The sequence below is a fragment of the Camellia sinensis genome, chromosome 5 (genome assembly GCF_055761805.1).
Source record: "Camellia sinensis isolate YWXY chromosome 5, ASM5576180v1, whole genome shotgun sequence".
Classification (NCBI taxonomy): Eukaryota; Viridiplantae; Streptophyta; class Magnoliopsida; order Ericales; family Theaceae; genus Camellia; species Camellia sinensis.
Genome location: NC_138965.1, coordinates 17,679,072 through 17,690,853, shown reverse-complemented (window position 1 = coordinate 17,690,853; position 11,782 = coordinate 17,679,072). Strand labels below are relative to the sequence as shown.

At 40.1% G+C, this 11,782-nt stretch overlaps 1 pseudogene; it reads right to left on the bottom strand.

The window, feature by feature from the left end:
- Positions 1 to 4,789: 4,789 nt before the first annotated feature.
- Positions 4,790 to 11,058, bottom strand: LOC114274013 (endochitinase B-like; annotated as a pseudogene).
- Between the last annotated feature and the right edge of the window lie 724 nt (positions 11,059 to 11,782).

The following is an 11,782-nucleotide window of genomic DNA, read 5'->3' as shown; positions in this document are numbered from 1 at the left end:
ATACCGCTTGACAAAGGTAGCTCTTTGTTTGTGAATCAAACTAAGTACAAACACACTCTCAAGCTTGAATTATGATGCTCAAGGCTCAACCAAGGTTCATAGGCTAAGGTGTGAAGGTGTATATGGTGTATGGATATAGGTTCAAGGTGGTAAGCTTGCTCAAAGGATTACTTGCAAAAGAAGAAGGAGCTCTCAAGAAGGTGTAGACGCTTTTTGGAAATTCTTCAACCCTCAAAATAATGATACAACTTCGTTTTTATAGAATTTGAGCAAGAGGGGTCATAAATATCTTCAAATTGGATAGCTGGTGGGCTCCTGCCCAGAATAGTGTTTCTCACTACTAAGGCACAACCGGCCATCAATAGCCACAGCCGGCCCTCAATGAGGCACGGCCGAGCCACAATGTGTTCCCCTATTTTTCTGCTTTAGACTCAGCATAGGGTGGCACAATGTGTAAAAAAGGATTTCTTGGGTATAATCAGTCGGAATATGGGAGGTTTGGTATAGTTTCAAAGCTTAAACATGGCCTCTTCGTTGAGACCTTGAACCACGCACAACACCACTTTTATCATCGAGTGTACCAGGCAAAGCGCTCGAACCTTGCAGGCGGTCAAAAATGGGGTGTCTACAGTCATAAACTGGTGGCTTTGTTGTACATAATCACATTAATGAGAAGATGACATGGATGGTTTGAGTAGGCCCTCTCGGGCCCACTCGCTTGTGGTATCTTACTCTCATGTGAATATGTAACTTTGTTCTCAATGGTTGTGCACTAGTAAGTAAGAAAGCCGCAGAAGGACATATGTATTATCACATTTAGTCCACTATAATATTTGTCACTAGATATGTGTAAGGGTATGATAGCCAGCCCCAATCTCGACACATTTGTAGATTACGATACGCATCTTAGTCAAGACTATTTGATCTCCCATAAGTCAAAAGTTTTGAGATGATTTTTGACATTGCATATATGAGGTTGAGATCAATTAGATAAAAGCTTTGGTGCTTTTAGTTTTGACCGAGGTAGCGAGTATCTATTTGAGTTGTTTTTTAGAAAACTTTGTGAAGAGAAATGGATGCTTAGAAAATTGATTATTTCTAGTACTCAACAACACAATGGTGTAGTAGAGATAAGGAATTAAGTATTGTTTATGTTAGGTGGATGATGGCGTAGTATTTTTCCTAATTGGGAATTGCACTTTAGTTTGTTGCCTATGTCCCTAACTAAGTGCCCTCCATATCAGATTTTACACTCCATTTGAGTAATGGGTTAGCGAAGAGCCATTTGTGGGCAATCTGTAACCATCAAGCAGCTTATCTTTATTTTACTTCTCACAAGGTTACGAAGTTAAGACCTAGAGTTCTATGGCGCATTATTGTATGATGTCTTGTGAACTATTAGGGTCATGTGACACATTATTGTATGCTATCATGTAAACCCTCTGGGTCATGTGCTTATAGATGAGCAACTTTGTGGGAGTGTAACTAGGTCACATAAAGTTTTCTTAGTAAAAGTGACGTGAATGGAGTTTTAGAACTCTATAAGATAGAGAATTCTAAGTATGTCGCTTTATGTAGTTTAGTTGAGAATGGAAAGAAATTTCCAATATCCTAGGGATAATGGAAGCGACGTGCTTACTAGTGGATTACTCCATTAGAGAAGAATACTCTACATTCTTAGTTGCATGTAATGTGAAATTTTTCCACATCATCACTGGGTGATTGAGAGGGAAACATTCATGATTGTTTTGCAAGATGATAAAGAGGCTAGGATAATGCCAAAGTCTCTCTAGTCCCCTACTTTTAGAAAAGTGGAACAAAGTTCTGCATTTTAAGACAGTTTTTGAGGATTAATCATTTCTAGGATTTGGTTGACTTTCCGCTATGACGCAAAACTATTCTAAAGTTATGCGCAATTTGGGTAGTCATTTTTTTAGGCATAAGGCTCGTTAGATATCGAAAAGTTGCACCATTGAGGAAGGTGTAGACCATGAGAAGACTTTCTTTTGGGGAGTAAGGTTACTTCGACTTAGGCTATGATCGATATGAGTTCGGAACTTTGATTTGTGGACATTGTGACCCAACTTCTCGTCGGAGAATTGGATAAGTAGATCCATAGGGACTTACCTTCTGCTTTTATGGTGAAAAGTTAGGAGCGCAAAAAGATTGCTAGTTCCAATAAATCTTTAACGGCCTAAAACAATTGTCCAAATAGTGGTTCTTAGATTTCGTCGAGCCATGATAGGCCAACGATGATTGATGAAGACCATTGAGGCATGATCATTGGTCCAAAAGAAGTTTTTCCTTACTTAGTCATTATGAGCCATTAATTTATAAGGTTGTCGCCACCTAGGGTTGGTGGTCATCTGTTTTAGACATGATAGACATGCGTGATATAATTTATATGCTTGGATGTAAGATCCTTAGAGATTGTTTTGTGAGAATTCTCGGTTTGTCTTTGATGACTTACATAAGGAATATCCTAGAATGATTCCAGATGCGAAATTGCAAATCCATTGACTTATCCATTGGTAAAAGCTAGAGCCTTAGGTATTGACTGAATCCTCGGATTGTCTTTGGGAGAAACAAATGACCCATATTCCTTGATCTTTTGTTGTGGGATCCTGAAGTACGCTACTTGGGCGTATCTGGCATGATGAGTGCTATCTTTTGTAAATGGTCAACTAAGTAGTTTAGACCATGACCTTGCTTATTAGATTGTGGATATGATGCTTTATTGGAAGTGTATAAATTTGCCCCTTGTAAGATTCAATACGCTTGTTGGACACATCTTCAATGAAAGAAAATTGGTCACCAAAATATCTTTAGAAAGGTAATTGTGCAAGAGGTAGTGATCTTGAACAATTTCATGTGAGGCACACAAGGTGGATTCCGTTGTATATGCTTATCGCAAGAGGTGCTGATAAGGCTTATGTTTGGAATCTAGAATTGCACAAACTGTGGTTGTGTTTTTTCAATCAATCACTTATTTGTTGTGAGATTATGGGATATTGATACTATTATGCTTTGTGTCATAATGATTAGTAGATGATGATGTCAACATGTAAGATTGGCTCACTTACACGAGCAATCGCCATTGGCGCTTGGGAGCGAGCAAGGATGAGACTAGTGGCTTATTTTATTTAGAGCTAAGAGAGGCTTAAATTATCCACTATGTATGTCGCCTTGGTTACAACTAAGATGAGGTCGTGTTAAAGACCAAACATGAATGTTAGTATCCACTTTCTATGTTGTGCTTGTTATGATTAGCCAGATGGGAGATCTCATCTGGCGCCTAGAAGGCGAGTAAATACAGAATTCTGGTTAGGCGCTAGAAAGCGACTAGATTAAGATCTGTACGATGTATCGAGTATGATGTCACACTTTGGAAGAGTTACTCCATCGTAACATGTATTCATACTACATGTGCTTGGCGACCGAGTAATGAGGTGAGAGAATAGATCCATGTTTCCTCATCGTGTGAGTCTTACATGTCATTATTTATATGACTTTTACTTATGTATCCTTTTGTGACCTTTGACTATGTTATAAGGTAAGAGGTTGATGCAGTCATGTATGATTCAGCCTTAAGGGACATCACTGGGAATAGCGGTCAATCTTAAACTAAATGGCATGAAGGCAAAGGAAAAAATCATTTAGTATTACACCACTGTTGTATATTCACTGCCAGTAACTCACATCACTCTGTATGAGAGGTGGATTGAGTGTGAATATATTGCAAGAATTGACAAGGTCAAACATGCTCATTTGAGGGATTAGAGATGTTTTTTGGACCGGTGTAATTAGATGGGTCTGGGGTATATGAGACACTATTTTTATTTTCAGGTGGATATCTCTATGCTGGCACATTTTGAGTTTCTAGTGTAGAGCTTCGACATGCAGGTGTTCTCAGTGGTCGCATAGTCTATTGGCTAGTATGATTGCGTTTATTAGGTAGATTGAGATACAAAAGGCACGGTGTCATGCCAGCGCATGTTCAAGTCGGAGATGCTGGAAATTGGGTCGGGTTTAGAACCTGCCCATGGTGGCATGACTCGATTAGGAGAGATCTAAATAAAATAATGGATTATATTTCAAGATATGAGATAATCTTGACATGGATAATTGTCAATATATTAGTTGATAATTATTAATTAGATATTATTGATATGAGATAGACATTTTCTGGGATAATACATCTATTTTATGGATCTCTTAACTCTCCTATATAAACAAAACTTGGGTTTTGTATTTGACACAACAAAAAATGATACGTTCTCTCTTCCCATAAACCATTCCGCCTTTGTACTGTGAATAGCGCGGGTAGTTTTTTACTAGTTCTACTCCATTACTGGGAATTATTCAAAGCCATTAATGGAGGCACATGATTCACCCACATGATCCATAAATTCGGTTTGAGCGCGAAAAGTATACCCGAATCCATTTATTTTCACTGTGTATATAGTATACTAATTTCTACAGCAGTAATTCATGAATATTCATAAAAGTAATATATATTTGTGGCCAACTTTGATTTTCCTTGTGATGTGTGACATTTTAAAAGTAAACAAGAGTGTAGAGTATTACATAAATGGTCTTTCTGTAGTCTCTTGGCCTTGACTACAATTTGTCTGCGAATTTCATTTGTTTCTGTAGAAAATATTGCAATCAGTCGGAGCCAGAACACAAACAGTTGAAAGTCATTATCATTGTGCACACTTATTTTAGATTAGACAATAGTAGGTTGTGCAGTTTTGAATTGATTGCAACAACTGTTGGGCAGTTGCAATTACATAGAGTCAAGCAAGAGTCCGGTTCTGAAAGGCTCCTGGTTGTTATAGTCAAGGTTGTCACCGGTGCTAACATCAAATATTTCATCACTACCGTACCTTTTATAGAACCCTATGTGATCCTCAACCCTCGAATCCTGGCCACGACCGCAATTAAGACCTTAATTTATGATGTTTGTGAAGACTCCATACCCGGGAACCCGACTTGCCGCTAGGTCATCTGGCATTGGCATCCAATTTCCAATGATGACATCGTGGCAAAAAGGCTTCGGCGATTGTGTGGTCATCCAGAACCATAGAGCTGTCTCGAATGAGATGACTGGGTCAGTTTCTACTAGATCTGGGTTGTTCAGGAGGTCCAATTCCAAGGCCTCTCATGCTTGTCTATAGTTGTAATTGCTGAAATTAATATATATGAAAACATAAAGTCAAAGTATTTCCATGATTAATAATAAAAAGTAAAAGCAAAAGCAAAAGCAACTACTTGACTTACTAGGAAAGTTGGATTGGGCCTCGGTCATAATATTGCTTGCTGGGACCACAAGGCCATTGAGTTTCAGATTCTTGATTGCAATAGTCACCTATCGGGAGTATTTCTTTCACACGGCAGTATCCTTACAAGAAACGCCCACTTGGTGCAACGTCCCAGCCACCTAATATTATCATACACATACATTAACCAATCCATAATATTCACCGTCTATTTTTTTTTATGCAAAACTTATTTGATCACGCAGCTTTCGATATCCGATCAATATGATTTTTTACAGGCATATAGTACTCGACAAGTTCTACACATTGAATGATTCAAATTATCAAAATGAAACCCGTGGTGGGCCCCCACGGGCCCATCAGCACTCTCCAGTCTGCTCTGGGACTAGAGGGAAGCTAGGCCCATCTTTAAAATATTATAATTTTAATACATGTATTAATTAATGTAAATACTTTGAGATAGAAATACTCAACCTGCATGGTTTTCTATAATAACAGTCTTTCGTACATTTTTCTTCGTTCTTTTTTGATTTTTCAATTTTTTTCTTTTTAGAAGCTTTTTTTTTTTTTAATGTTCATTACTATTTTCAAAATATGAACACACATATATTTATATATATTGTATTATATAACTTGTGGGTGTTGATTTCTAACCACACAACCAAAAGGGAAACTCAACTGAAGAACACCGACAGAATAAAATGAACCAAATATCTGCTAACAAGGAGATGAGAATTCTACGGTGGTTCGTCCACCTAGGGGAACCCCGATGATCAAGTCAGTAAACTTTCTCTCTCACAAATATCAAATTAGTACTTAAACTCCCAAGAAAAAACTTACCTTAGACCCACGAGGGTGCCTCACTTTTATAACCAACAGTGACCTGATCACCTAGAAGACTTACTTTATTGGACTTAGGCTCAATGCTCATCCTAGACTCTTGGCTAGATAGGGATAAACTCTTTATGAGCCTTATCCTTATCCAGACTGTGATCATCCCTTGTTGTAGGACTCTTATCCCTTATTCAGATACCTCAAGATTTCGACATTACCGCAGAACATCTCAGCAACGCCATGATCACCTCAGCAACATGACTCATCCACGTGGCACCTTAGTCGACATCTCGGGCTATCTTGGCCACGTGGCGTCATTCGCAAAGTTCTTCCCCACAACATCCCCTAGGTTCTATTACCTCGGCAACCTGAAGTGATGGAACCTATATCGTTTGTCCAACCAACATGCCGACTCAAAACTCAGATACTACTCCGATTGAGATCATGACTCATTGGCTTAAAGTAACTAAGATTCAGTTGCCCACTTTATCAAGAATCAAGAACCAAGAACCAAGTTCTTTTTAGCATTTCAATCGAGCTCGACCTCCAGTCGAGGTTCTTACCCCATTATTTCAAGAATTTCATGAGTTTCAACTGCGCATGAGTTGTCACGCACAGTTATTTCAAGCATTTCCTCCACGTGTCCCATCTTTACTGGCTCGTTGTAGACGTCCCCGAACGCCCCGGGAGGATGAGTCCCGTTCTGTTCATATTGGGTTCACGACAGTTCAGGACTCTCAAATTGTCACTGTTCTAAATCTAAACCAAAGAGTCCAAATCCGGCAAATTGTTTTGGAAAATAGATTTTTAGAAAAGAAGTGCCAAATATGGACTGCTTTGCCAGATACAGAGTCGCCACCTAAATATTTTTTAATGGGGGAATTTAGGAAACCCTGACTCGTTTGCCTAAGGCCACGAGTCCGTCATCACCAAAGTTGCCTCGGCTCGGGAACTTGGGTACGATCGGGGAAGGTCAGCTATGAGCACCCCCTTTCGCCCGATCCAAAGATCGGCCTCTACTAGCCATGATATCTTGTTTTGAAAACGTTGTGTGTTCTTATTTCAGTTATTAGCCTAGAATTACTATGTTATGCGCACAGCAAACAAGTATAGACCAAATCGCCTAAATTGGAACAAAACATTGCCTGTTTGTTTTGAAAATGGTTTGCTACTCGCAAGTAGGCTAAAATGCAGGTTTTGCCACCCTTAAGTGGGCTTTAGAAAAGATGATTTTGCCACTATCTAGTGGGCTTAAAATTCACAGTTTTAATGCATTATTCCAACTTAGGTAATTCAACCTCCACCCACAGGCATTCAAGTAGTTATATCATATAAGCAAATAGTCTCATGGTAAGCATGCTGTCATATTAACATTCACACTCATGCGAGATGCTAAAACATAAAACACTTACAGTGTACTCCAAGCCAAAACATAAACTAGTTAGTAATCATATGCATGATCCTAGTTCATGTTTAAAATGGCTAATGCAATGCGTGCAGAATGCAATTAGGATAGGCTCGGCTAATCCTAGGATGGCAAGTGAAATGCAACCATTTTATGCACGTATTCAATTTGGAATTGAAATGCAAATGTAGTTAGAATGATGCGTCGAGCCTAGTGCATGCAAAATGAATGAATGGATGCAAACGTGCTATCATACTGTATGCTAATTGAAACATGCCCTAGACTAACCATCGAAAGCTAGTAAGTAAAAGGGAAGAAAGAAGTGGGGGGTTGGAAGACATGCACACACGCACCCACACTTATTACAAAGTTGCCCTCACTCGGAGGGACCGAAAGAATAATATAATTTAATTAACTATCAGGCTAATTAAATATTATAGATCGAATGAACTAGTTAAGCAAATCAACTAATCTAATAAAGCGGTAAACTGCCTCGGGAAGAGGGTCCAATGCAATGCGTGCTCGGCTCTGCTTGGAAGTCCACAGCCATGCACAAGTTGCCTCTGTTTCCACTATTTTTCTCCTCTGAAAATGGCACAATTCTCAAGGAACACTCTCTGGACATTGTGGATCACCACCGGCTAAGATAAATCATCACCGGCCATAACAGGATGGTCATCGACCATTTGTTGAGTTGTCGGCCATCCATATTTGGTCGGTCGGCAGTATAGATGGCCGGTCGGCCAAAGCGTCCTGCAGAATCCTGTTTTGACAGCAGCAGAGGGCAAAACAAGGCATGGCAATGCATTCCAAGCAAATGTGTGCACCGACACATCTCTTGTCATGTTTATGACTCAAAGGGACATGGTTTTTGGTTCTCGGACCACCAATCGCGCATTTCAATGCGTGATGGCCCAAGGGACCAAGTGTGCCATTTTGATTTCAAATGTAATGCAATGCATATAAACATACAAGGGAGCCTTCAACCTCCATCATGGCTTGATCAAGAGGAGAGGCATGCATGCCAATGTAATTCAACCTAGGCATGTGAACTAGGCATGCAATATGAACATGTAAGCAAGTAATGATGCTAGGCACACAACCTAAGGAATCAATCATGCAAGGCATGGAATGACAAGCGTACAAAATGTAATGTGGGCATGCAAGTAGGCAAGACATGTGACAACATGTTAGGCAACTTAACCAAGATAAATGCGTGCCAAATGCAAACCCACTTAAACATGCAACAACACATAATAAGCCAAGTATGCAATCAACACACAAGGTGAGCATGCCACAACATGCGAGAATGGACTTAGACTAATTTGGGCAGCCCTCAAACAAGCCTAAAACAGTGGCCAACATGCTCAAGAATGGAAGCCAAAACACATACAAATAGGCTTGTATGCGAGGTCCCACACTTAGGCACATAGAGATAACTTTTAAGCACACTTAAAAGAGAATAAACATGGACTAATGGCATGCATTAGAAGCTCTGAAATTGCATGGAAAAGAGGTGCCAAACCAACTAATTAAAGCAGGTAAAGCATGCAACCAAGACTCACACATCCGAGGCCAATCAATCCAAAATGCAAAGAGACCATACAAAGCATGTTGAGCATGGCCAAAGCAACTGAAAATAGAGCTAAAGCACACTAAAACAAGCATGAAAGCTTCACAAAGCTTGGCCAAAATCATGCTATAACAAGGGTCAAAGCCTAAAGCATGTTAAGGCAAATTTAAGGCATTACAAGACAAGTATGCTAAGCATGCATAGTGTGTCTAAACCAACATGAAACAGAGGTAATATATGGCAGAATACTACCAAATAACAGTTAAGGCATAACCAACATGGACCTAAACTAGGTGCTCACACATGAGGCAAAAAAGGCAAGTTTGAAGACAACAAGGAGAGTGGATGGCCCTCTCCTTCTTAGGACCTTAAACCACCATCCTCACCACTAAAATCCCTCAAGATTTTAGTGGTGAGGAGGCCCAAACAAGGTGGTCCCAGAGCTCACCAAAATAGCACAAAATGGGGACCAAACAAGGCCTAAGAGGGGTCAAACAACCCCAAAGCTCAAAACACTCTTAAACAACTATTTTAAGAAGGTAAAAACAGAACTTTTCTATATTATATGCAAAGTCTAAAAATAGTTGCAAGATAGTCAAAAAAGCTATGCAAAAATGGGGAAAAAATGAGTAAGTTCTTACCCTTGTTGACCCTCTTCACAAATGATGGTCCAGCTGCCTCTTTAGGTCCAAAACCAGCCAAGAACACCAAGAACAGCTCCCTAGCACCTCAGTAGCTAAGGTAAGGTGTAATGGTGGGTGTTTGTGTACAATAATAAGACCAAAACACACACTTATACACAAAAGAGAGAGAGATATAGAAATGGGGGATATGCAAACCCTAACCCTAATATCAGAGCTCCTCTGGAAATTTTTGTAACCCTAATGGAGGGAGAAGAGCCTCCTTCTTATAGAGCTCACTCTTGCAAAGCTTCTCAAGTAAGCTAGTCAAGAGGGAGATCCCTCCATACACGTGTATGAAGGGGAGCAAAAGTGTATGCCAGCTAGCACAGCTGGCATAAAGATATCTGCAAAAGCAGATGAACAGTGGTCGGCTAGCCAAAAATGCAATTTGACCAAAATAGATGGCCGGTCGACCATCTAGAGTGCCGGTCGGCCATCTAGAGTGCCGGTCGGCCATCTAGAGTGCCGGTCGGCCAAACATTTGGCCGATGGTAACAAAACATAGCCAGTGGCCTTAAGCCATGGCCGGTGGAGTGTGGGGATGGCCAACAAGCCATTCCCTGCCCTCCAAAGCAAAACACAAGTGTTTGGTGCAAAACTAGACACAAAACAGTCAAGTCGAGAGATCTTGAGGCAAGGCGCGTGGCCGAGACCTCCGGGAACTCAAGACGAACACAAACAAGGATGATCGCCGAGTGTTCAAACGGTGACGTCCAAGTCTTGAGGACGGTCAAAAATGGGGTGTCTACACTCGTACCTGACACACGTTATCAAATCATGTCGTTTCTGTTCACGTCACCTGACAGGCACGTCGTCCAAGGTACTTTCATTACATTTTTCAGCCTTTTCAATTTTTGTCAAAACCCTCTCTTTCTCTATTCGCCTTCTCACTTTTGCAAATTCAATTTCTCTTTCGCGTTTTAAAATTTCTCTCTCTATCAAACCTCTCTGAAACCGCCATTGTTGTTCCTTCGAGCTTCCAGCAGCCATCTGTTCATTACCTTCGGCAATCTTCTCATTGCTCTGTCACCACCTAACTCTGGGGATTACGAATCCAGTGGCCATTTCTTTGGTTCCATTCTATGAGTCTTTGATTTCCTCTTTTTCATTTTTTGTTCTTTACTATTCTTGACTTTGTGTTATACAATATTTTTCGCTCTTGAATTTTCCACATGCCTTAAATTGTATTTGTAATCACTTCTATGTTGCTATTGAATTTGTATTCATACCTGTACTCTGCTTTTCTTCGTTCTTCCTGTACACTCCCTTGTACTCATTCATTAAATGTCATGAATTGATGCTCGCAAGTTTGACAATGCCTCTGGTTTTGGACTTCTTGATTTTGAATCGTGTATTTCTTCAAATTCCGTCGTGTTCTTGAACCGCTGCTCCATGCCACTGCACTTGTCACATTGTTATTTTTCTCTATCTTTTTCTGAATCATGCTTATTTTCTGTTTTTCTTGCTTTGTTTCTAGATTTTGCCTTCGAATATTGTTCACTTGCATGGATTCTAGGTTTGGGTTTTGACTTAGAAATCATATTCTTAGGAAAACTGAAACAAATCCTCTCTTAGATCTTTAAAAACCCTTACCCTAGTGCTCATTAGGGTCTTGCCAAGGTCTTTGAACCCACATCAAACCCTTTTTACACAGACAACAGTACCCAAATCACCCTAACAGAGATCATGGGTATGTTTAAGTGGAGAATATATTCGCCGACCAAACTTGAGTATTTTTGCCAGGAGTTCTCTATTCCAGCCGATGTTCATCTTAGGTTGGCTGGCGAAAAGGACTCCAGGATGCCAGGAGAGGCCTTCTACCCCTTTCCAATAGTCTCCATTATCGAGGGTGGAATCAAACTCCCCTTTGACATCTTATTTAGAGAAGTCCTTCACTTCTATAAACTAACCCATGCAGTTAGCAGTAAACACCTTTAGGGTCATCAACGGTGTTGCTGAGCTAGCACGCCGATAAAAGGCTAGGATAACTCTGTCTGACCTCCAA